General features: G+C 44.5%; 1 protein-coding gene across 2 annotated transcripts in view; it reads right to left on the bottom strand.

Moving 5' to 3' along the window:
* The window catches only part of MICU1 (mitochondrial calcium uptake 1), a 423,436-nt gene extending 403,469 nt beyond the window's left edge, over positions 1-19,967 (bottom strand). The window contains exon 1 of one of the 2 annotated variants that reach the window (XM_077454409.1): positions 19,790-19,967. The gene's annotated coding sequence lies outside the window, so the exon portion shown is untranslated. The remainder of the gene's footprint in view (positions 1-19,789) is intronic. The other variant, XM_077454408.1, reaches the window with a different exon arrangement.
* Between the last annotated feature and the right edge of the window lie 3,579 nt (positions 19,968-23,546).

Raw genomic sequence — 23,546 nt, 5'->3', positions numbered from 1 at the left:
CCACAGTACAACTGCAGCGGATAGTTGAAAAGTGGTTAATGGCTGTAGCAGGCACGCCGTCAGAGGCGTGTCACTGGAGCCGATGTGCGTGGCTGAGATATCTGCCAGCCACCTGCAATCGCTCCACAGAAAGCCAGAACGGGGATCTGTCAATGTAAACAAACATCCCTTGTTGGTGTGTGTGTGAGTGAGAGAGTGTGTGAGAGTGAGTGTGAGAGAGTGATCAGGAACATTGCCCTCTCTCTACTCCCAGTCAGTCCACTCCCCCCCACAGTTATAAACACCTCTCTAGGGAACATGTAACCCCTTGATCACCCCCTAGTGTTAACCCCTTCCCTGAAAGCAACATACAGTAATCAGTGGCTATTTTTTAGCTCAGATCACTAATAATTTCACTGATCCCAAAAAAAAAAAAAATTTTTTTCAAAAGTGTCCGATTTGGCCGTCACAATGTCGCAGTCCCACTAAAAATTGCTGATCACCGCCATTACTAGTAAAACAATAAATAAAAATGTATGCATGTAAAATATAAATTATACATATACACACAGTGCCTTGCGAAAGTATTCGGCCCCCTTGAACTTTTCAACCTTTTGCCACATTTCAGGCTTCAAACAAAGATATACAATTTTTATTTTTTGTGAAGAATCACCAACAAGTGGGACACAATTGTGAAGTGGAACGAAATCTATTGGATTTTTGAAACTTTAACTAATAAAAAAAATGAAAAGTGGGGCGTGCAAAATTATTCAGCCCCCTTGCGTTAATACTTTGTAGAGCCACCTTTTGCTGCAATTACAGCTGCAAGTCACTTGGGGTATGTCTCTACCAGTTTTGCACATCAAGAGACTGAAATTCTTGCCCATTCTTCCTTGCAAAACAGCTCGAGCTCAGTGAGGTTGGATGGAGAGCGTTTGTGAACAGCAGTTTTCAGCTCTTTCCACAAATTCTCGATTGGATTCAGGTCTGGACTTTGACTTGGCCATTCTAACACCTGGATACGTTTATTTGTGAACCATTCCTTTGTAGAGTTTGCTGTATGTTTGGGATCATTGTCTTGTTGGAAGATAAATCTCCATCCCAGTTTCAGGTCTTTTGCAGACTCCAACAGGTTTTCATCCAGAATGGTCCTGTATTTGGCTGCATCCATCTTCCCCTCAATTTTAACCATCTTCCCTGTCCCTGCTGAAGAAAAGCAGGCCCAAACCATGATGCTGCCACCACCATGTTTGACAGTGGGGATGGTGTGTTGAGGGTGATGAGCTGTGTTGCTTTTACGCCAAACATATCGTTTTCCATTGTGGGCAAAAAGTTCGATTTTGGTTTCATCTGACCAGAGCACCTTCTTCCACATGTTTGGTGTGTCTCTCAGGTGGCTTGTGGCAAACTTTAGACGAGACTTTTTATGGATATCTTTGAGAAATGTCTTTCTTCTTGCCACTCTTCCATAAAGGCCAGATTTGTGCAGTGTACACCTGATTGTTGTCCTATGGACAGACTCTCCCACCTCAGCTGTAGTTCTCTGCAGTTCATCCAGAGTGATCATGGGCCTCTTGGCTGCATCTCTGATCAGTCTTCTCCTTGCCTGAGCTGAAAGTTTAGAGGGACGGCCAGATCTTGGAAGATTTGCAGTGGTCTGATACTCCTTCCATTTCAAAAGGATCGCTTGCACAGAGCTCCTTGGCATGTTGAAAGCTTAGGAAATCTTTCTGTATCCAAATCCGGCTTTAAACTTCTCCACAACAGTATTACGGACCTGCCTGGTGTGTTCCTTGGTCTTCATGATGCTCTCTGCGCTTTCAACAGAACCCTGAGACTATCACAGAGCAGGTGCATTTATACAGAGACTTGATTACAGACAGGTGGATTCTATTGGATCATTCAGAGATCCTCGCTGAACTTCTGGAGTGAGTTTGCTGCACTGAAAGTAAAGGGGCTGAATAATTTTGCACGCACCACTTTTCAGTTTTTTATTTGCTAAAAAAGTTTAAAATATCCAATAGATTTCGTTCCACTTCACAATTGTGTCCCACTTGTTGGTGATTCTTCACAAAAAATTAAAATTTTATATCTTTATGTTTGAAGCCTGAAAAGTTCAAGGGGGCTGAATACTTTCGCAAGGCACTATATATATTTTAATAAAAATGCCATAAATATATCTCCTATTTTGTAGACGCTATAACTTTTGCATAAACCAACAGACGCTTACTGCGTGTTTTTTTTTTTTAAACAAAAATATGTAGAAGAAACATATTGGCCTAAACTGAAGAAATTAAAAAAAAAAAAAAAATTATATGTGTGTAATTTTTTTTTTTTTTTATGTATTTCTTTTTTTTCAAAATTGGTCTTTGTTTATAGCGCAAAAAATAAAAAAGCCGCAGAGGTGATTAACCACTTCGGTACCGCGCTATTGCCAAATGACGGCATTAGCGCGGACCTACATTTCCGGGACGACGTCTATTGATGTCGTCCCGTGCACGAGCGGCGCGCTCTGTGATCGGCGAGTCCATGAGACTCGCCTGATCACCGATCCGTGCAAGGGGTCGATCCCGACCCCTTATCACGTGATCAGCTGTCAGCCAATGACAGCTGATCATGTGATAGAACGGAGCCGGTAATCGGCTATTATTCCTCCTCGCACTGACAGCGCGAGGAGAAAAAAAAAAGCCGATCACCGGCGGCCGTGATCGGGACATCAGTCCCGATCACGGCCAGTAATGTAAGCGCTCACCTGCCCCCTGCCAATGCCCACCTGCCCACTGCAGTGCCAATTTAATAAAAGTCAGTGCCACCCAGCAGTGCCCACAGTGCCACCCAGCAGTGCCACCCAGCAGTGCCCACAATCTGCCTCAAAGGTGCTGCACCCCAGTGCCGCCCATCAGTGCCCAGCAGTGCCGCCCATCAGTGCCCAGCAGTGCCGCCCATCAGAGCCACCTATCAGAGCCACCTATCAGTGCCACCTATCAGTGCCAATCAGTCCCATCAGTGGTACCCATCCGGTCCACCCATCCGTGCCACCCATCCGTGCCACCCATCCGTGCCCATCGGTGCCGCCTTATCTGTGCCTATTAGTGCCCACCAATGCAGCCCATCAGTGCCCACCAATGCAGCCCATCAGTGCCCACCAATGCAGCCCATCAGTGCCCACCAATGCAGCCCATCAGTGCCCACCAATGCAGCCCATCAGTGCCGCCTAATCAGCGCACTTCAATGAAGGAGAAAAATGACCCGTTTGCAAAATTTTAGAACAAACTATTAAAACATGATTTTTTGGTTTGTTTAGCAAAAAATAAAACTCCGAGCTGTAACTAAATACCACCAAAAGAAAGCTCTATTTGTGGGAAAAAAATGATAAAAATTTCATTTGGGTACAGTGTTGTATGCCCGCGCAATTGTCATTCAAAGTGCATCAGCGCTGAAAGCTGAAAATTGGTCTGGGACTGAGGGGGGTTTAAGTGCCCAGTAAGCAAGTGGTTAAATACCACCAAGGAAAGCTCGATTTGTGGGATAAAAAGGACCTCAATTTTGCTTGGGTACAGCGTCACACGACCATGTAATCATCAGTTAAAACGATGCAGTGAAGTAATGTAAAAAATGGCCTAGTTATTAAGGGGGTAAATCCTTCCGGGGTGAAGTGATTAAAAAATAAAAAAACACTATAAATTTCCTTTAACCACTTAAGGACCGCCGCATGGCAATGTACGTTGGCAGAATGGCACCGACAGGCATGAGCACAAACCCGTACATGCTTGCCTTCCAGCGGGTGGGGGGTCCGATGCGGCGGTCCGTTTCACTTCGGGATTGATCCGGGATGAGGGGATGGCCGTTGGTTTCTGGCCATCCCCTCTCGATCGCTCCTGGCGAATGAGAAGCTTCCCCCACCTGTGTAGTGTAAACACAGGCAGGGAGGAAGTGATGTCATTCTCCTCGGGCGGTCTTTTTGACCGGACTGCGAGGAGAACAGAGAAATTAAGTGCACCAACACTACACTGACATGTAGGTACACATAGGCACACAAATCCCCCCCTCCCCCCCATCACCACCCCGATCGCCACCCCCCCAGTCACAGTGTCACTGATTGCAGAGATCATTTATTTCCTTTTCACTGCATTTAGTGTCAGTTGTGACAGTAAAAACTGTCAGGGCAGTTAGTGTTAGGTCCAGGGTAGCCCCCTACCCCCCCAATAAAGGTTTAACCCCCTGATTGTCCCTAGTTAACCCTTTCACCAGTGATCACCGTATAAGTGTTACGGGTGACTCTGGTTAGTTAGTTTGCTTTTTATAGCATCAGGGCACCCACCATTTATTACCCAATAAAGGTTTAACCCCCTGATCACCCGGCGGGTGATATCAATTAGGTTTTAGGGTCAGGGTCTGCGTCACCCCAGGCATCGCTAGGTTAGTGCCAGTACCGCTAACAACCACGCGCAAAGCATAACCTCCCGTAGTGGTATAGTTTCCGAACAGATCAATATCTGATCTGATCTATACTAGCGTCCCCAGCAGTTTAGGGTTCCAAAAAAACGCATCGTTAGCGGGATCAGCCCAGATACCTGCTGGCACCTGCGTTTTGCCCCTCCGCCCAGCCCACCCAAGTGCAGTATCGATCGATCACTGTCACTTACAAAACACTAAACACATAACTTCAGCGTTCGCAGAGTCAGGCCTGATCCCTCTGATCGCTAACAGTTTTGTTTGGTAGCTTTTTATATTTAAATCCTGAATGCAGTGCTTGGTTTTCGGGGTCCTGTACGTGGCTAGGCTCCCAAAAAGTCCCCCACGTGTGGTATCCCCGTACTCGGGAGAAGCAGTAGACATTATTTTGGGGTATAATTTTACTTATGCCCATAGCATGTGTGAGCAATATATCATTTAGTGACAACTTTGTGCAAAAAAAAAAAAAAAAAAAAAAGTAATATTCCTGTAACTTGTGGCAAAATATTAAATATTTAATGGACTCAACATGCCTCTCAGTAACTAGCTTGGGGTGTCTACTTTCCAATATGGGGTCATTTGGGGGGGTGAGGAGTGAAATCAAAAATTTGCACCCTTAGAAATCCTGAAGGCAGTGATTGGTTTTCGGGGTGCCGTACGCGGTTAGACTCCCAAAAAGTCCCACATATGTGGTATCTCCGTACTCAGGAGAAGCAGCAGAATATATTTTGGGGTGCAATTCCACATATAACTATGGCATGTGTGAGCAATATATCATTTAGTGACAACTTTTTGTAAACTTTTATTTTTGTGTCATTATTCAATCACTTGGGACAAAAAAAAAAAATATTCCATGGGCTCAACATGCCCCTCAGCAATTTCCTTGGGGTGTCTACTTTCCAAAATGGGGTCATTTGGGGGGGGGGGGGTTTGTACTGCCCTGTCATTTTAGCACCTCAAGAAATGAGATAGGCAGTCATAAATTAAAAGCTGTGTAAATTCCAGAAAATGTACTCTAGTTTGTAGACACTATAACTTTTGCGCAAACCAATAAAATATGCTTATTGACATTTTTTTTTTTTTTTTACTAAAGACATGTGGCTGAATACATTTCGGCCTAAATGTATGACTAAAATTTAGTTCATTCGATTTTTCTTATAACAAAAAGTAGAAAATATCTTTTTTTTTAAAAAATTTCAGTCTTTTTCCTTTTATATCGTAAAAAATAAATATCGCAGAGGCAATCAAATACCATCAAAAGAAAGCTCTATTTGTGGGAAGAAAAAGGACGCAAATTTCCTTTGGGTACAACATTGCATGACCGCGCAATTCACAGTTAAAACAGTGCAGTGCGAAATTGTAAAAAGACCTCTGGTCCTTAGGCCGACAATTGGTCCGGGGCTGAAGTGGTTAAAAGAGGAAATAAACCCTGATGGGTTTTACTTCCTCTTCGTTTCCTTGCAAAGGTAAAGCATAATGGGCTATTATACTACTATTTCAAACCGGTGGAACATAACAGCTATATACTGGTAGATAGCTGTCACCATGAGCCATGGCTGATAAATATACCAAAGGGTCAAATGATACCCCTCAGAAGGAATTGTACGGAAGAACAGGTATACCTTGAACAAGACAGAGTGATGGGAAAAAAGTTAGTATCCAAAAAGGGTATGAGGAAGACTATCGAATACCAAGAGAGCAGCTAATTCAAGATAAGGAGAAAAATAGTAACACGTTTCATGAAATCCAGCCAACATAAACAAATGTAGCATATCATTAAAAAACATTGGGCACTACTGAAAGCAGATAGGCAATTGGCATCTGTGTTACCTGACAATCCAGGGTTTATATACAGACGCGCACCAACTTTGAGGGATTTGGTGGCACGCAATGTGGCTGACCCCCCTAGTAGAGTTGATGAGTTGAGTTTTTTTTCCCAGGGAAAAGGGTTTTATCCTTGCAAAAGAGGTTTTGCATGCAAAAACATGAATTTTAATGGTCAAAAAAGCACAAATTTTGGGTCCACAAGTACTAAATGTCAGGGGTTGACAAATTTGCTTTGAATTTAGGAGCCAGTTTTTTTTTTTTTTAGAGTGGTATGGATTGTCAGCTCCTGGGGTAACGCCACTCATTTTCATCCCCTATCCCTAACTCACAATGGAGCACCCAGTCAATAACTCCTATGAAATGCTGTTACATCAGGGTTTTGGGCTGACCAGAAAGAGTAAGGCTGGCAACAGGCGGCACTGGCAGGCACGTCGAACTGCCAGATGGCATTGGCAGGTGACACTGGTTGGCATTGGCAGGTGACACTGGTTGGCACGTGGCACTGATTGGCAGGTGGCACTGGTTTGGAAGTGGCAGGTGGCCCTGTTTGGTGGTGGCACTAGTTGTCACTGGCAGATGGCACTGATTGGCGGTGGCACTGGTTGGTGTTGGCAGGTGGCACTAGTTGGTGGTGGCACTGGTTGGCACTGATTGGCGGTGGCACTGGTAGGTGGTGGCAGGTGGCACTGATTAACGGTGGCAGGTGGCGGTGGCACTGGTTGGCACTAGCAAGTGGCACTGATTGGTGGCGGTAGGTGGCACTGACATTGGCAGGTGGCACTGATTGGCGGTGGAACTGATTGGTTTCACACAGAGCACTCGGGTACTGAAATGTAACAAGAGGAGCTGTCAGAATTTAGCTTAATGTCGGAATGGGCGGGACCCAGCCAGGGTGTGAAACTTACAAGTAACAAAGAGGTGGATCTGTCAGATTTGAGCTTGATGTCGGGGTGGGCGGGACTCAGCAGCTATCAAACACCAGCCAATGATTGGGCTGCTTAAGAAAAGGGGCGGGGCCACATGTAGCAGCCCACCCAGATCCCACTCCGGCCGGGTCCCGCCCACCCCAACATCAAGCTGAAATCTGACAGATCCTCCACTCTTCCTTGCTTGTCAGTTTCACCTACTTAGCGCGGCACCGTTGAGTGTGGAGGAAGGAGGAGGACGGCAGTCAGTATTAATGCTGCTGCATGTCTGGGGCATCAATAGTGAGTGGGCTGGTGGCAGCTTAGGCGCCAGGTTGCGATTTCTGGTTGCATTGGCGACCTGCGCCTGGGGTTTGTCGGGCCCTGCTAAATGTGAATATGTTATTAAAGATTTTATTTCATGCCAAACTGAAGGAGTGGTCTATATGCTGCAGTGTTCATGCGCCCCGCAGTATTTAGGGCATACGAAATATCCTATGTGGAAGCATTTAAGGGAACACATACAGAATATAAAGAGTGGTTTTCCCAAACAGAGCGTTTCGCGGCATTTCGCATCCCACCATAATAAGGATCCAACACATCTCAAATTCTGGGCAATAGAAAGTTACAAGCCCCATTGGAGAGGGAGCAATAAAGTTAGAGAGCTCAGTAGAAGTGAATCCCGATGGATTTGAGTTATCAACCCTTTCCCCTAAAGGCCTGAACATCGAGTTCGACCTAAATTGTTTTATTTCTGATTATTAAGGTCCTCCCATTAATAAGATTTTTATACGGTTATATCGTTTTATTTTTTTTAATGAAATTATATATAAAAATGTAAGATTTAAAAAAAATTTATATATATATATATATATATATATATATATATATATATATATATATATATATATATATATATATATATATATATATATATATATATATATATATATATATAGATATATATATATATATATATATATATATATATATATATATATATATATATATATAGAGAGATATATATTTATATATATATTTTTTTATTATTATTTATGTTGTAATAGGGGGCAGTGGATTAAAATAGTTTAGGTTATTATATATGATCCCCATGATGGTTGTGATATACCTATATATTTATATCTGTTTAGAAGGCACAAGTTATCTGACCACTAGATGGAGGTAGCTGGTGAGTCATTTTGCTGCTAATCTGTATATAATGAAGTTCCAATCAAGGGATTAATTTAGTGGACCACTAGAGGGCAGCGGACTGTGAATCACTTTGCCGTTTATTGGTATACTGTTTCTATATACTGATTAAATTCGAAGGATGGCCTAGAGGTTTATGTTAAAATTGTTTCTATATAAATATGTTGTCAATTATTAAAGGATTGAAGTTTGTGTTAAGCGCTGAACAGTATGATGTTTGAGTGAGATACTGAGATCACCATGGCAACTGACAAGCTGCAATAGACCTATATAAGAAGCACAGGCGATCAATTGGCTACCCTTAATAAAGTCATGTGACGCAACGCATCGGGGGGAGCTAGTAACATCATTCTGAGAAGTATCTCCATGAACACAGTGGGCGGTGAAGGCTGTGTTGGGAACACTCTGATTAGCTGATTGTTCGTATGCGCTGTCATTACCCCATTATGTGAGTGGAGCGGCTTATGTTTATTGTTCAGAGTTTATGATCACTGCGCAATGATGGCTTTTTCTGCTTTATTTTCATGCTAATGAGAAACCTGACTGAGAAACACACAGTGTTTGAGGAAATAAGCGAGATTATTAAGAAGATTAAATATCAACATCTATAGGGGTGTGGTCTTTATATAATTGGTTTGAAGTCTGTTTTTACAAATGCGGGAGTAGATTACGTTACTGTTTACACTGACTTATTTATATCATTGACGTTACTAATACAAAAATTTAACATATTTATTGTACCACAACTTCAGGATTTTAACAGGTGGTATTTAGGGGTGCAACGGATCGGCACGATCCGTGATCCTAACGGGTCACCCAGCTCGGATCGGCACACGCCGCGATCTCGGCCTTAGGAAAGGCCAAGGCTACGGCCTAGTTGCAAAGCGGTGGCCATCTTGGTGCCCCCGTCGGTGTTTACAAAGTGATCGCGCCATCAAAATGACGGATCGATCACTTGCAAACAAACCGGCGTCATGATGATGCTGGTTCCTCTCTCCCCTCTCTGTACAGATCTGTAATCGGATGGCAGCAGCGCTGTGGGTTGCATCTGTAGTGCCCACAGCGCTGCTCTGTGACAATATCTGCCAATATCCTGCCAATACTCTGCAGTACCCTGCCATACCCATCCTTGCTCAGCCAATATTATATTGGGGGAGATAGGGTGGATATTACAGTGGCAAGATTGTGAATATTACAGTGGGGACTATATGGTGGTGGAATTTTCAGTTTTTTGCAAATTCAATTATTTGCTGATCCGAAAAATTATCCAATCCGTGACTTATCTGAGGAACGATCCGATCAGTGAGTTTTTTGATCCGTTGCACCCCTAGTGTTATTATACAGCACTTTATTTTGTATGGTTATATAATTACCTCCATTTAAGGAGGTGTATTTATGCTGCACAGTATTTAGCACTTTATTTTAAAGGCACCAGTGGTTATCACACGCAGCATTTTTCTCTTCACTTGTGAATGGTATACTTAAGCATTTTTTCACAGCATTTAGCACTTTGTTTGTGTCTGCGGACATAATATTGTACTCAGAACTTTTATATATATGCACAGATTTGATTATATTTAAACTGAGTAGTATGTATTACATGTTTAGTGCAGTGTCTAAGTAGGAAATTGATTAGAGCGCACCATTAGATATTTAACCTACTGAGTGACAGAACACTGTATACATGGTTTCAGCCTAATCATTAAGGTTTTTTTCTATTTTATTTCTCAGCACATATACCATGTCAGCGCTTAGGCTTATTCTATTTAGTCTTATCAATGTGCCATTATGTTTTAGAAAACATCAATTGTATGCATGTATGAATTTTAATTGCATATGCACATGGGGAAAGCCATATTTGTTCAATAACAGTCATTCTTTGCTGTCCTTCCATATACTACAGATCTATTTGCTGATAACCTGGATCAGGTAAGGGAGGGGGGGGGGGGGGGGGTGATTTGCGTAACAAATTCTAATAAGCTAAGAGAATTATGCGAGTGGAAATGTACTGAATTTTAGATCGGGGTATCTGAGTAATTAGAAATCATTTAACAGGTTTATCCATCTTATCAACTGCATAGGGTTATAAACTAATCCCATAGGTCTTTATCAATCACCAAAAGCTTTTCCACTCTTATGTCAATGGAGAGGTTGTGGGGTTTTCCCAAAGGAGGGCACGATTTGTCTTGCAGCAGAGAGGAAGTGTCTTAATGGGTGTATTTTCTAGAAACCTATAGAGCTGCGGAGAATGGATAAAAGAGCTACTGTATATCAGGGGATGGAACTACAGGCTCACCATAGGTTTTGTTGTAGATTTCAAAAATCATTTGCCTAGCTGTGATCTTGAATAATGGCAGATTCATGTAGCATTTAGTTCCTGGAATCCATCTGCCCTTAGCACAGGCATGCAGACAGGAGGGTATGCTTAGCTGAGAAATCCCTCTTCCCATTCTCCAGAAGAAAACAAAATGCCCATGAAATGCTCAAAAGAAATTTGGGGCCAATCACACTCCTCTCGGATGGATAAGATTTTGCCAGTATTTCTCGGGATTAGGAATCTTTGCTGGATTACAATGATTAAGGAAGGAATATTTTGCACACTACTTATTCTTTTTTACCACATCTTTCCCTGTGCTTGTACACACTTTACCGGAATGACAGCTCCATTCATCCAAGGGGACGAATGGAGCTTGTCATTTATACAGCAAATCTCATCTAGCAGCAAGGAGAGCAGATCAGTGGAAAGCAGCACCGCCAAGATCAACTTTAGCAAATGACTGCAGATGCCTATATTTCTGGAACTATTGATTGCAGATTTTTATGACCGAAGCAACAGATTTGGCTTGGCCTAAACCACTTGCTGCTACTATAAACTGTCAAATAATTAAAAGTTGCATTGAAATCTTTGTATTTAAAACTGTTTAGACAACCCCTTTTTTGGAGTTTTGGAGTGGAAAAAGATTTTGGCTGGATTCACATCTATGCAGTATTGGTGCTTTTTGCATTTTGCACTACAGAAAGTGTTCCATATGAAACCATGGTAAATGGACTGTAGTGCAAATCTGCAAAAAGCACAAAAAATGCATAGTTGTGAATCCAGCCTTAAACTCCAGTTGCATTTTTAGTCCTATCTGGAGCTTGGTTATGCTGAGTAGACACTAAAGTCTTTTTCACATTTATGCGGCTGCGCTTGATGCGTTTTGTAGGCACATTTTGCAGTGCGTTTCACATTTTTAAACACATGTTTTTTATGCGTTTCGCATGCAGTTTGCATCCCCCCCCCCCTTTGAAACACACTATATATAACTGATTTCTAAGGAGAGGGCCAGCATTCTTAAAAAAAATAAAATAAAAACAAACACACACCATAAAATAGCCATCAAAAGAATTCACGGGAAAAAAAAAAAAAATAATATATATATATATATATATATATATATATATATATATATATATATATATATATATATATATATATATATATATATATATATATATATATATATATATATATATATATATATGGTATGGATTCGGAGGGGACCCTCCCATGCCAAAAATAAATAAATAAAATCCCCCCCCCCCCCAATTCCATACCATAACCTTAACCGAGCCCTCGAGTACTTTTATACTGGGGTGCTGCGCTGGCAGGATGCCAAAAAAAATCCTGTAAGAAGCTTCTTGGAGGCGCTTTAGGAGCGGTGTTTACACTGCTTCTATAGCGCCCCTGCCCATTAAAATCAATGGGCAGCGCCGCGACAGCTTTTAACCCTTTATTCAGCCACTAATAGGGGTTAAAAGCAACTCGCTAGCGGCCGGAAAAACTAGCGGCTCTTTACCGTCGACGCCCCCATGTTGTCAGTGTGAAAGGGCTCCAAGAGGTGCCAGACAGCAGGGGACATCCCAAACACAACACTTGCATTCCTAGCGCAGTTCCATTGAAGTCTGTTAACCGCCAATTGCGGGAAAAATTCCCTGACCCTTTCCAAAAATGCATGGGTGTGAATTTGTACCATAAGAAACCATGTTAAATGGACTGTAGAGCCTATCTGCAAACTGCAAAATGCACTTATAACACATAGGTGTGACCCTAGGGTAAGAGTTTATTTTTTTACAACACAGATCGCTGAGCAAAAAAAAAAAAAAAAGGGAAGAAGGAGGTCACCATACTAAGATCTCCCCCACTGTGCTGTTGGGGAACTGCCATTGGCTGTGAACGCCGATTGGATGCTGGCTTTCCAGCTTGCTCGTTTGATGAAAGCTGGTCTCACAACTGGATAGGGAGCTGTATACGCGGGCCAAAAGTTGGCAGGTTCCTGCCAAATCAACTGCTTTTGGCTGATTGATCCTGGGTGTCCAGCCTTAGGCAGATTTTTGGTTTTAGACAGACCGGAAGTAAGGGAAAGTTTAAACGCTTTGGGCTTGTATTGATGCAACCAGTTTGCTGACAGGTGCATTTAAACTGTTGTTGACCTCCTGATTTGCATTCTGTTTTTGTTTCAACATATACTTATAGTTTGGTTGTAGTATACATACAAGATCATTTATTCTGAGTAGATCTGTGTATGCCTGTCTGTCTCTTTACTGGGGATTGGCACTCTAAAAAAAAAAAAAAAAAGGAGAATATTTTAAAACTGGAGTAGTATTTAACCCAGGGGACAGGAACCTATGGCTCGCGAGCCACATGTGGCTCTTAATGACTACATCTGGCTCTCGCAATTCAATCCGCGGACTGCGTGGTGTGCCGATCCGTGGATTGAGCCCATTAGGAAAGGCTGCGGCTTCAGCCTAGCTCTGGAGCCGCGGCCATCTTGGTACACCTAGCGGCGGCCTAGGTGAGCAGCACGCTGACGTCAACATCATCGCCCGCCTCATCTGCTCCTGGAACTTCCTGCTAGTGGTAAGCAGAGTCAGACATATTACAGTGGGGGAGATGACGTGGATATTACAGTTATAAATAGTCGATTGATAAAAAAAGAAAATTAAGAACAAACTACGATCACGTTTAACGGATGGAAGTCTCAACGCCTGCATGAAGCTTAAAGTGGTTCTGCACCTAAAAAAAAATATTAAAAGCCAGCAGCTACTAATATTGCAGCTGCTGACTTTTAATAAAATCACACTTACCTGTCCCAGGGTCCAGTGAAGTCGGCGGCAGATGATGAGCGATCGCTCTGTCAGGGAATCGGGAAGTGAAGCATCGCGGCTTCACTGCCCGGTTCCCTACTGCGCATGCGCGAGTCGCGCTGCGTGTCTCTTCTGGTCCCCGCTGTGTCCTGGGAACTGTGTGTTTCCCAGAACACAACGGGGGGGCGGGGCGTCTGCGGCGGTCTGCCCGGAAGTGGGTGCAGATACCTGGATAATAACTGCACCCCCCTCCCCCCTGAAAGGTGCCGATTGTGGCACCGGAGGGAGGGAGGGATCAGATTAGCGGAACTTCCCCTTTAGGGTGAAGAACCGCTTTAACCTCACCACGTATCAACCAGACTACAAAGCCATCAGCAAAACCATGCAGCACCAGAAGTCGCATTAACGGTAAGAAGTACTTTATTCATCATTGGTTAGCATAACAAGGTTATTAAAAAGAATTCAGAGGTCATGTCATGTTTGGCAACTTTGCCGTATTTCTTTGTTCTGGGATTTAGCTCTTAATAAAGAACACCTGATTGTTTAATTCAGAGACTTATTGCACTTTAAAAGTGTTGGTCTTACATAAATTCACACATTTACTTGTATTAGTTTTAAACATATTGTATGGCTCTCACGAAATTACATTTTAAAATATGTGGCGTTCATGGCTCTCTCAGCCAAAAAGGTTCCCTACCCCTGATTTAACCCATCACCACTGGGTTTATTTTTTGCTAAACAAGCCAAATATATATATATATATATAACATTTTTCTTAGTTTCTGTTAAAATTTTGCAAACAGGTAATGTGTGCTGATGAGGCTGCATTGATGGGCACTGATAGGCAGCACTGGTGGGCAGCAGTGATGGGCATTAATAGGCAGCAACGAAGGGGAGACACTGATTAGCAACACTGTTGGGGCTGCACTGATGATCAGTGTTGATGGCTGCTTTAACACTTGCCAGTTCCCGGATCTGATTCTCCTCATGCTGTGACAGCGTGAGGAAAGGAATGACGATAACCAGCAAGTGTGTTTACTGATCAGTTGTGATTGGACACAGCTGACCAGGTGGTAAAAGGCCCCTGTGATTGGCCCTTAGGCCGGGTTCACACCGCTGCGATGCGGGAACGCCGCGAATCCGCGGCGTTTTCCCGCATCGCATTACTCCCGCCGGCAGTTCACACTGCCCTATGCGGACGGCTGGGAGTGTCAATGATATGTTAATGACACCCCCAGATCCATCCGCATATCGCAGTGCGATCTGCCGACTCGCACAGGAATCGGATCGCATGGTGTGAACCCCCATGCGATCCGATTCTGTTGCGGACCAAAAAAAGGGTCCCGTGCGAGTTTGCTGTGGGAGCGATGCGAATTCAGCCATACTATCTGTATGGCTGTACTCGCAACGCTACGGAGATCGGATGTGATTTGCACCGCAAATCACATCCGATCTCCCCCCGCAGCAGTGTGAACCCAGCCTTAAGGCTCAGTTCACACTGTCGCGACCTGAAAGTCATGCGACTTTGCTAAGCAATTTGCTGGCGACTTGAGTACTATTTTGATGGGACTTAATGCTACTTTAGAAGTGACTTTCGGAAATGCCTGCGTGATCTTCCTGTAATGTTGGATCCAAATTACATCAATATAAAAGAGGATCTGACTTGGAGGTGACTTCCATTAGTCTATGGGCACAAGTCTGATATAAGTCGCCTTAAAGTAGTACAGGAACCTTTACTAAAGTCACAGCAACTTCAGTAGTGCCAATTAAAGCGGAGGTCCACCCTAAAGTGGACCTTCCACTCATCAGAACCCTCCCCCCCTCCGGCGCCACAATTGGCACCTTTCAGGGGGGAGGGGGGTGCAGATACCTGTACAGTACAGGTATCTGCACCCACTTCCGGGATAGCTCTCTGCGGAAAGGGGCGTAGATTACCCCCCTTTCCGCAAGTGCCCTCCCCTTTCCGCAAGTGCCCCGCTGCCTGCTGGGAAACACACAGATCCCAGAGGCAGCGGGGACCGTCCTTATTGCGCAGCGCGACTCACGCATGCGCAGTAGGGAACTGGGAAATTTCCTGATTCCCATACCCAAGATGGCGGCGGCAGGACCCGAGAGACGATCTAGAGATCGGCTTCGGGTGCCGCCATCGCGGGCGCGCTGGACAGGTAAGTGTCACTATTTTAAAAGTCAGCAGCTGCAGTATTTGTAGCTGCTGGCTTTTAAAAAAAAAAAAAAAAAAAAACGCGGAGTCCCGGCGGACTCCCGCTTTAAGAAAGCTCTCATTTCACTAACATAGGATTTTATAGGTCATGTAACTTGGGGTCTCACAAGTCGGATCCCAAGTCACAGCAGTGTTAACCGGGCCTTACCCCAATCTGTGATCAGCTATGTCCAATCACAGAGCATGCACGCAGGGAAAGTGGTTCTGGGAGGAGGTCAATAGATGTCAGAAAACAAATGGCTGATGCTTGTAAAAGTGTCTACAGCTTTTAGAGGCGTCAAGCTTTCGGGCGTTAATTTAATTGGTCAGAATAAATCATTGCTTAATGTTTTAGACCCATTTAGCAGCATCAAGCATTTTATTCTGCCCAAACTCTGCTGCTCCTGGATGCACTGGCAGTGTTATTTTTTCCTTTTTCCTGCCTCCAAGCGCTGCTAAAAGCCAGTGTGTACATGGACACAGACTAACATGGAGAGGCATTTAGAGCCAGGAAAAAACAAAAAAAACAAAAAAAAACAAACACACCAGATGCCAAAACATCCAGCATGCATCCTAAAAAAAATAAAAAAAAAAAAAAAAAAAATCTCTCCATAAAAAAAAGTACCTGTCACTGCCTACACAAGGGACGTTTACATTCTTTGTGACAGCAAAAAAAATAAAATAAAAATGCAAGCACCCCCGTGTTCGCTGGCAAAAGCAAACTCATGCATCCATTCCACGTAGACAGCGATAGTCCCACACATGTGAGGGATCACCATTAACGTCCAAAACATGGGCAATAATTCTAGTGTCTAAATCTAAATGAGTGACCTCTAAAGGCTTTTAAAGCGTTGCATATGAATAGTAAAATTTGCGTTGTTTGTTTGTTGCCGTTGCATGCACAATTTTAAAGCATGACATGTTTGGTATCTATTTACTTTAAAACTGCAACACCCTCCAATTTATTCTCTAGAACCACTGCTTAAAAAATAAAAAATAAAATATATATATATAAAAATGTTTAGGGGTTCTAAGTAAGTGAAAAATAAACATTAAAACAGCCCCCAAATTTCACTTGCGCGAATGGATTTTGAGGACTGGCGAGCTATGGCTGCCTGGGGGGTGGGGGGGTTTGAGCACAGGGGTTGTGTGGGAGCCTCGATCAGAGTGGAAGAGAGAAGGTGGCCAGATGATGAGAGTGCAGAGGAACATCACAGCTTCCATTTCCATTGCTGCATGTTGCCCGCACTCGCTGTCACATACAGCCCCTCCTCTTTGTCTAGGACTTTGATAGACAGAACACCCATCCAATCCCGAGACATGTGAAGCCTATCAAAGTTCCCCAGCCAGGGGGAGTGGCTGTATGTGACGGCACGTGGTGGACTGGGAACACAGCAATTAAAATGAAAGCTGTGATGTTCCTCGGCACTCTCATCATCCGGCTGGCAATTCCTCTCCCCCTGCACAGATAAAGTTGTTAATATTTATTTTTATCAATGAATTCTTCATAAAACATTTAAGTGTCATTTCATGAGATAATGAGGGCGTGTTTTGGAGAGGCATTAGGGGCAGGCTAGGGGTTGGGTGGGGCAACTAGTGGCAAGTAACCCTTGAGGCCTGGCTAGTAGCTCAGGATTTGAAGTTTTTAGCCCCGATTAAAAGTTGCCATAAAGCGCCTTTCATTTTTAAAAGCCCAGAACTTTCCTAAAAGCAGATCTGCTTAATAAAAAACAACCACCTTGCATATTTTCCATCCTGTGAAAAAAAAAGTATCATCAGGACAACAAGATCGGGGCTCCGATTTAGTGCCGATGCCCATAATGCATCCACACGCTTCTTTACGAACCGTCCAATGCACCTCACATGCTTTCCTGCTGAGCCCCACTGCACCTCGTGCGCTTTTTTTTTTTGGGCCTATTAAGTACCATGCAAACTTTTCTGACAACTCACAACACATCCACTTCCCTGACAATGCATGCTGCCCCGCCGATGGCTAAACTGCACCCAAGCACTTTCCTGATGACCCTTGATGTACCCTGCATGTTTCTCCACACCCAATATGCATCTGTGCACTTTGACAACTCCTGTATGCTTCCCCATGACCAATGGCGCACCCTGCACACTAACCCCAAGATCCATGGCCCGCCCTCAACGCCTCCCCCAGGATCCATGGCCCGCCCTCAACGCCTCCCCCAAGATCCATGGCCCGCCCTCAACGCCTCCCCCAGGATCCATGGCCCGCCCTCAACGCCTCCCCCAAGATCCATGGCCCGCCCTCAACGCCTCCCCCAGGATCCATGGCCCGCCCTCAACGCCTCCCCCAGGATCCATGGCCCGCCCTCAACGCCTCCCCCAGGATCCATGGCCCGCCCTCAACGCCTCCCCCAGGATCCATGGCCCGCCCTCAACGCCTCCCCCAAGATCCATGGCCCGCCCTCAACGCCTCCCCCAAGATCCATGGCCCGCCCTCAACGCCTCCCCCAAGATCCATGGCCCGCCCTCAACGCCTCCCCCAGGATCCATGGCCCGCCCTCAACGCCTCCCCCAGGATCCATGGCCCGCCCTCAACGCCTCCCCCAGGATCCATGGCCCGCCCTCAACGCCTCCCCCAGGATCCATGGCCCGCCCTCAACGCCTCCCCCAGGATCCATGGCCCGCCCTCAACGCCTCCCCCAAGATCCATGGCCCGCCCTCAACGCCTCCCCCAAGATCCATGGCCCGCCCTCAACGCCTCCCCCAAGATCCATGGCCCGCCCTCAACGCCTCCCCCAAGATCCATGGCCCGCCCTCAACGCCTCCCCCAAGATCCATGGCCCGCCCTCAACGCCTCCCCCAAGATCCATGGCCCGCCCTCAACGCCTCCCCCAAGATCCATGGCCCGCCCTCAACGCCTCCCCCAAGATCCATGGCCCGCCCTCAACGCCTCCCCCAAGATCCATGGCCCGCCCTCAACGCCTCCCCCAAGATCCATGGCCCGCCCTCAACGCCTCCCCCAAGATCCATGGCCCGCCCTCAACGCCTCCCCAAGATCCATGGCCCGCCCTCAACGCCTCCCCCAAGATCCATGGCCCGCCCTCAACGCCTCCCCCAAGATCCATGGCCCGCCCTCAACGCCTCCCCCAAGATCCATGGCCCGCCCTCAACGCCTCCCCCAAGATCCATGGCCCGCCCTCAACGCCTCCCCCAAGATCCATGGCCCGCCCTCAACGCCTCCCCCAAGATCCATGGCCCGCCCTCAACGCCTCCCCCAAGATCCATGGCCCGTCCTCAACGCCTCCCCCAAGATCCATGGCCCGTCCTCAACGCCTCCCCCAAGATCCATGGCCCGTCCTCAACGCCTCCCCCAAGATCCATGGCCCGTCCTCAACGCCTCCCCCAAGATCCATGGCCCGTCCTCAACGCCCCCCCCAAGATCCATGGCCCGTCCTCAACGCCCCCCCCAAGGTCTATGGCACATTTCTTCGACTCCTCTTGGCACACCTCCTACAACCCCAGCACACCCTGCACTCTTGTCCCGAGAGCTTCTCCAATGACCACCCAGCACAAATCGTGTGCTTCTGACAACTCCTCTCTGGCTATCATTTTCCTGACGACCCATGCTGCACCCTGCGTTTCTTTACTGACCCATGGCACACATCAGCACACTTCTACGTGGATGCACCTCAAAAGTGCTTATCCAATGACACCCAAAATGCACCTGTGCACTTCAATGACTCTTGGCACAGCCCATCCACTCCCATGACCCCAATCACAGCCCTGGACGTTCCACAACGCTATACAATCCATTCCTCAGCCTGATGAGCTCTGTACACTACTGGACATTCCCACCAGTAGGAGTTTTATTCATATTTCATAGTAATACAATTTTGCTCCAGTAAATAGAAAACCTTCCCCAGATCACAAACGCCAATCAATGACTTGTAGTAAATATGACAACATTGTGCTGTTGTCCTGAGATATGTAGTAATAACAGGCGAGGAGAGCGGTACAGAAGATGACATACAAGTCTATTGCAGACAGCTCTCCTCTCCGTCACACAGTCACTGAACACCTCCGGGGAGAACCTCAGTGTACACACAACACTCACCTACCTGCCGTCCAGGAAGTGCTGTGTCCGGGCCTCTCCGACTATTCCCCTTCCAGATATAGGAAGCGAACAGACAGCTCACCTCTCCCTTCCCTCCTACAGCCGGAGACACTGCCTGACACACGGACTACACAGGCTGAACAGACGTCGTACACCCAGGAAGATCACAGGACCACAACACCCACAATCCTTCACTGCAGCAGCAGGAAAACTTTATTGACCATGAACAAACCGGGGAACTTTCAGTCAAGATGAGCTTCAGAATCTGTTTATGGTTGCAAAAATAAAGCATAGCTCACAACTGTCCCTAAATTTGAATCAATGTCCCCTTGTCCCTATTTCTCCCTCATTTTGGTCTAATCTATATAGTTGTACATAAAATGCACCTTTTATCTTTAAAAAGTGTTTCTCAGTGCTAAACCTTTCATCCAAATTCTAAATTGCTGCATTTGTTAATTTTAAAAGCCAATATAAAGGAATATTAGTGGTAAAAAAAACTTGTGGATTTTATTAACCTGGTTATGTCCCCTTTAAGGGGCGTGGCAGGGGGCATGTCCTATGCCTACATATGTTTGCTGGTAGGTGTCCCTCATTCCCATCTCCAAATGTTGGAAGTGTTTCCCAGTGCTAAACATTTCATCCAATTTCTAAATGGCTGCACTTGTAAATATCAAAAGTCAATATAAAGGTATAGTAGTGGTAAGAAAGCACTTGTCGATTTTAAAGCGTAAAAAACGCTTAATCTATCTATGTACATTACAAGGATTATAACAAACTTTGTTGCAGATTCCTTCCTTTTGTTATTCTGAAGAAATCCCTCTGTGTTTGTGTGAATCTGTATGGGAGTGCTTTTATAACTATCAATCAGCTGCTGCACGTTCAGGACTCTAATGAGGAAAGCTGCAGGGTCTGCATCCCTTTACACATGTTCCTATTGGAAGTATCTCACCAAAAATAACATTTTTGTTCCAGGGGATGCCTGATATGTGACTTCTATCTTAATGCAGCCTTCTGGGAAAATCAGTGAGCCAATCACAGAAGCAGGAAATGATGCTCCAGGTAGCCATATTGCATTGCATTTTACAGAAAATTACAGAGCTGTAGATTGAAAAGGAAAGGTAATTTTTAATAACATTCAATTACATTATGATTTGTGTCTCAATTGTATACGCTATACTATTTATTCTTTATTTGCTATTTTTTTCTCCATGAAAGTCGATTTACCCTTTAAAGAGGGCCGGTTTAAAAAAAAAAAATTAAAAGTCAGCAGCTGCAAACACTGTAGCTGCTGACTTTTAATAAGCACTTACCTGTCCAGGGCTCTCGGGTCCCGGCGCTGCCATTCTATGTAAGGGAAACAGGCAGTGGAGCCTTGCGGCTTCACTGCCCGTTTCCTACTGTGCATACGCCAGTCGCGCAGCCCTTTGTGAATGGGACGCGCTGTGTTCTGGGACACACAGTTCCCAGAACACAGAGCGACCCATTACCCAGAAGACAACGCGACGAGGAGAGAAGAAAGAAGATCTCCGCGGAGGAGGAAGAGGCAGATTAGGATGATGTGCCTAGCAACAGGCATTTCTGGTAAGTTAAAAAAAAAATTTTGTTTCATTTTTTTTTCAGATTTTTTTCTAATTTTTAATGTCTTTTTTTTTCAGTGTGGCCCTCCACTTTAACTAATCTTTTTTATTTGTATCATTTTCCTTTAAGGGGGAGTGGTAGTGGGGGTGTCCTATCCCTACATACTTTTGCTAATAGCAGTGTGAGGTCAGCACACACGATCCGATCCACATTTGCTGTTTGCCTTTATACTAGTTTTATTCTGTAAATGCAATACTTTCTAATAAATCTTTTAAGCAGTATAGGACTACCAGTTTATTTCTGATACGCATGTACTGTATCTCACTAAAGTGGGTACACCCCTCACATTTTTGTAAATATTTTATTATATCTTTTGATGTGACAACACTGAAGAAATGACACTTTTTACTGTAATGTATAGTAGTTAGTGTACAGTTTGTTTAACAGTGTACATTTACTGTCCTCTTAAAATAGCTCAACACACAGCCATTGTGCCTCATACACACTGGACGTTTTTTGATGTTTTTACAGCTGCTGTTTTTGGCTGTAGACATTTTTTTTACAGTCATTAAACTCTTCATCATGTTATCCTATGTGTCCATGCACACATAGGCTGTCATCAGCAGTTTTGGGCAGTGGTGTTTCTGAGCAGTAAATAAATAAATAAATAGTTGGTTCTAAGAGATGTTTTTCAGACTTTTTTTCAGCTTATAAACATAGATAAATGCACAAAAACGTCACTCACCAGCATTTTTTAATGTTATAAAATATTTTTTTTCTTCAAAAAATGCTAAAAAACAGAGGTTGAAGAGGTGGGGGTTCAGCCTGTCATTGTTCAGACCATACGCCGCACACTGCATCAAATGTGTCTGCATGGCTGTCATCCCAGAAGGAAGCCTCTTCTAAAGATGATGCACAAGAAAGTCAGCAAACAGTTTGCTGAAGACAAGCAGACTAAGGACATGGACTACTGGAACCATATCCTGTGGTCTAATGAGACCAAGATAAAGGTATTTGGTTCAGATAGTGTTAAGCGTGTGTGGCGGCAACCAGGTGAGTAGTACAAAAGTCAAGTGTGTTTTGTCTAGTCAAGCATGGTGGTGGGAGTGTCATGGTCTGGGTCTGCATGAGTGCTGTCGGCACTGGAGAGCTACAGTTCATTGAGGGAAACATGAATGCCAACATGTACTGTGACATACTGAAACAGAGCATACTGAGCATGATTGTGAGGGGCATAGTCACTTTTGTGAGATACTGTATGTTCGAGAGCCAGAAGGTGACTTACACCAGGACTGAGACTTTTAAGAAGAAAGTTGTGGTTCTCGAAAAGGGGAATATTTCCAATGCGCTTATGATCTCCTTTGTGGGATCTCATGGTCTGGTAAGCAGCCTGTTTGCCCTTATGAGCACGGTGGTAACACTGAAGCACTTCATTTAGGGCTGGTTTACACTACAGAAATGCATTCCAGATCCATTCCCGAATGCGTTTCTGCATGCATGTTTTTAATGCATTCTGGTGAGTTTTTTAATGTGTTTCCAGATGCTTTATTTTTCGTATTTTTACCTTTTTTTTTTCTTGACTGTACTGGGGTTTAGTGCATGTTTGATGCGTTTCAGTGCATTCCGCTGAGTTTTTGATGCATTTTACCGTGTTCCAGTACAGTCCAGTGCAGCAAAAATTCAACATGTGTTATTTTTTTTTTTTCTGGAACTGGAAAGTCCTGGAACTGATCACACTGGTGTGAATTTTGCCATTTTTTACTTTTTATTTCTTTCTTTGCATGAATTTTTGATTATTTAATATGGTTATTCATTGAAAACTTTTATTTTTATATGGTAGTGGTTGATATGGCAGGATATCAGTGATATACATGTGATTTTTACATTTACACAACATTTGTTTGAGTGCAATATTAAAGTGGTTGTAAACTCTCCCCCAAAACTTTGTTCCATGTAAATCAGCATAAAAACCCTAATGAACACTGCTTGTAGATATCGCCTTACTTGCTTAGTATTTCTGTAATCCTTTTTGTTCTTTAGAATGACATCACTGAGCATGCCCAGATCTCCCCTGATTTACGGCACACTCTCTATGTGCTTATCTATCTGTTATCAGGACTTCCTACGGCACACCAATGATATCCCAGGAGGCTGCAGAATCATTCAGAGCTTTCTCCTA

This window comes from Lithobates pipiens, unplaced genomic scaffold (assembly GCF_037356315.1).
Source record: "Lithobates pipiens isolate NorthernLeopardFrog02 unplaced genomic scaffold, aLitPip1_a1.2 Scaffold_25, whole genome shotgun sequence".
NCBI lineage: Eukaryota > Metazoa > Chordata > Amphibia > Anura > Ranidae > Lithobates > Lithobates pipiens.
Note: the sequence above shows the minus strand (reverse complement) of the source record. Positions and strands in the feature narration are given on the sequence as shown.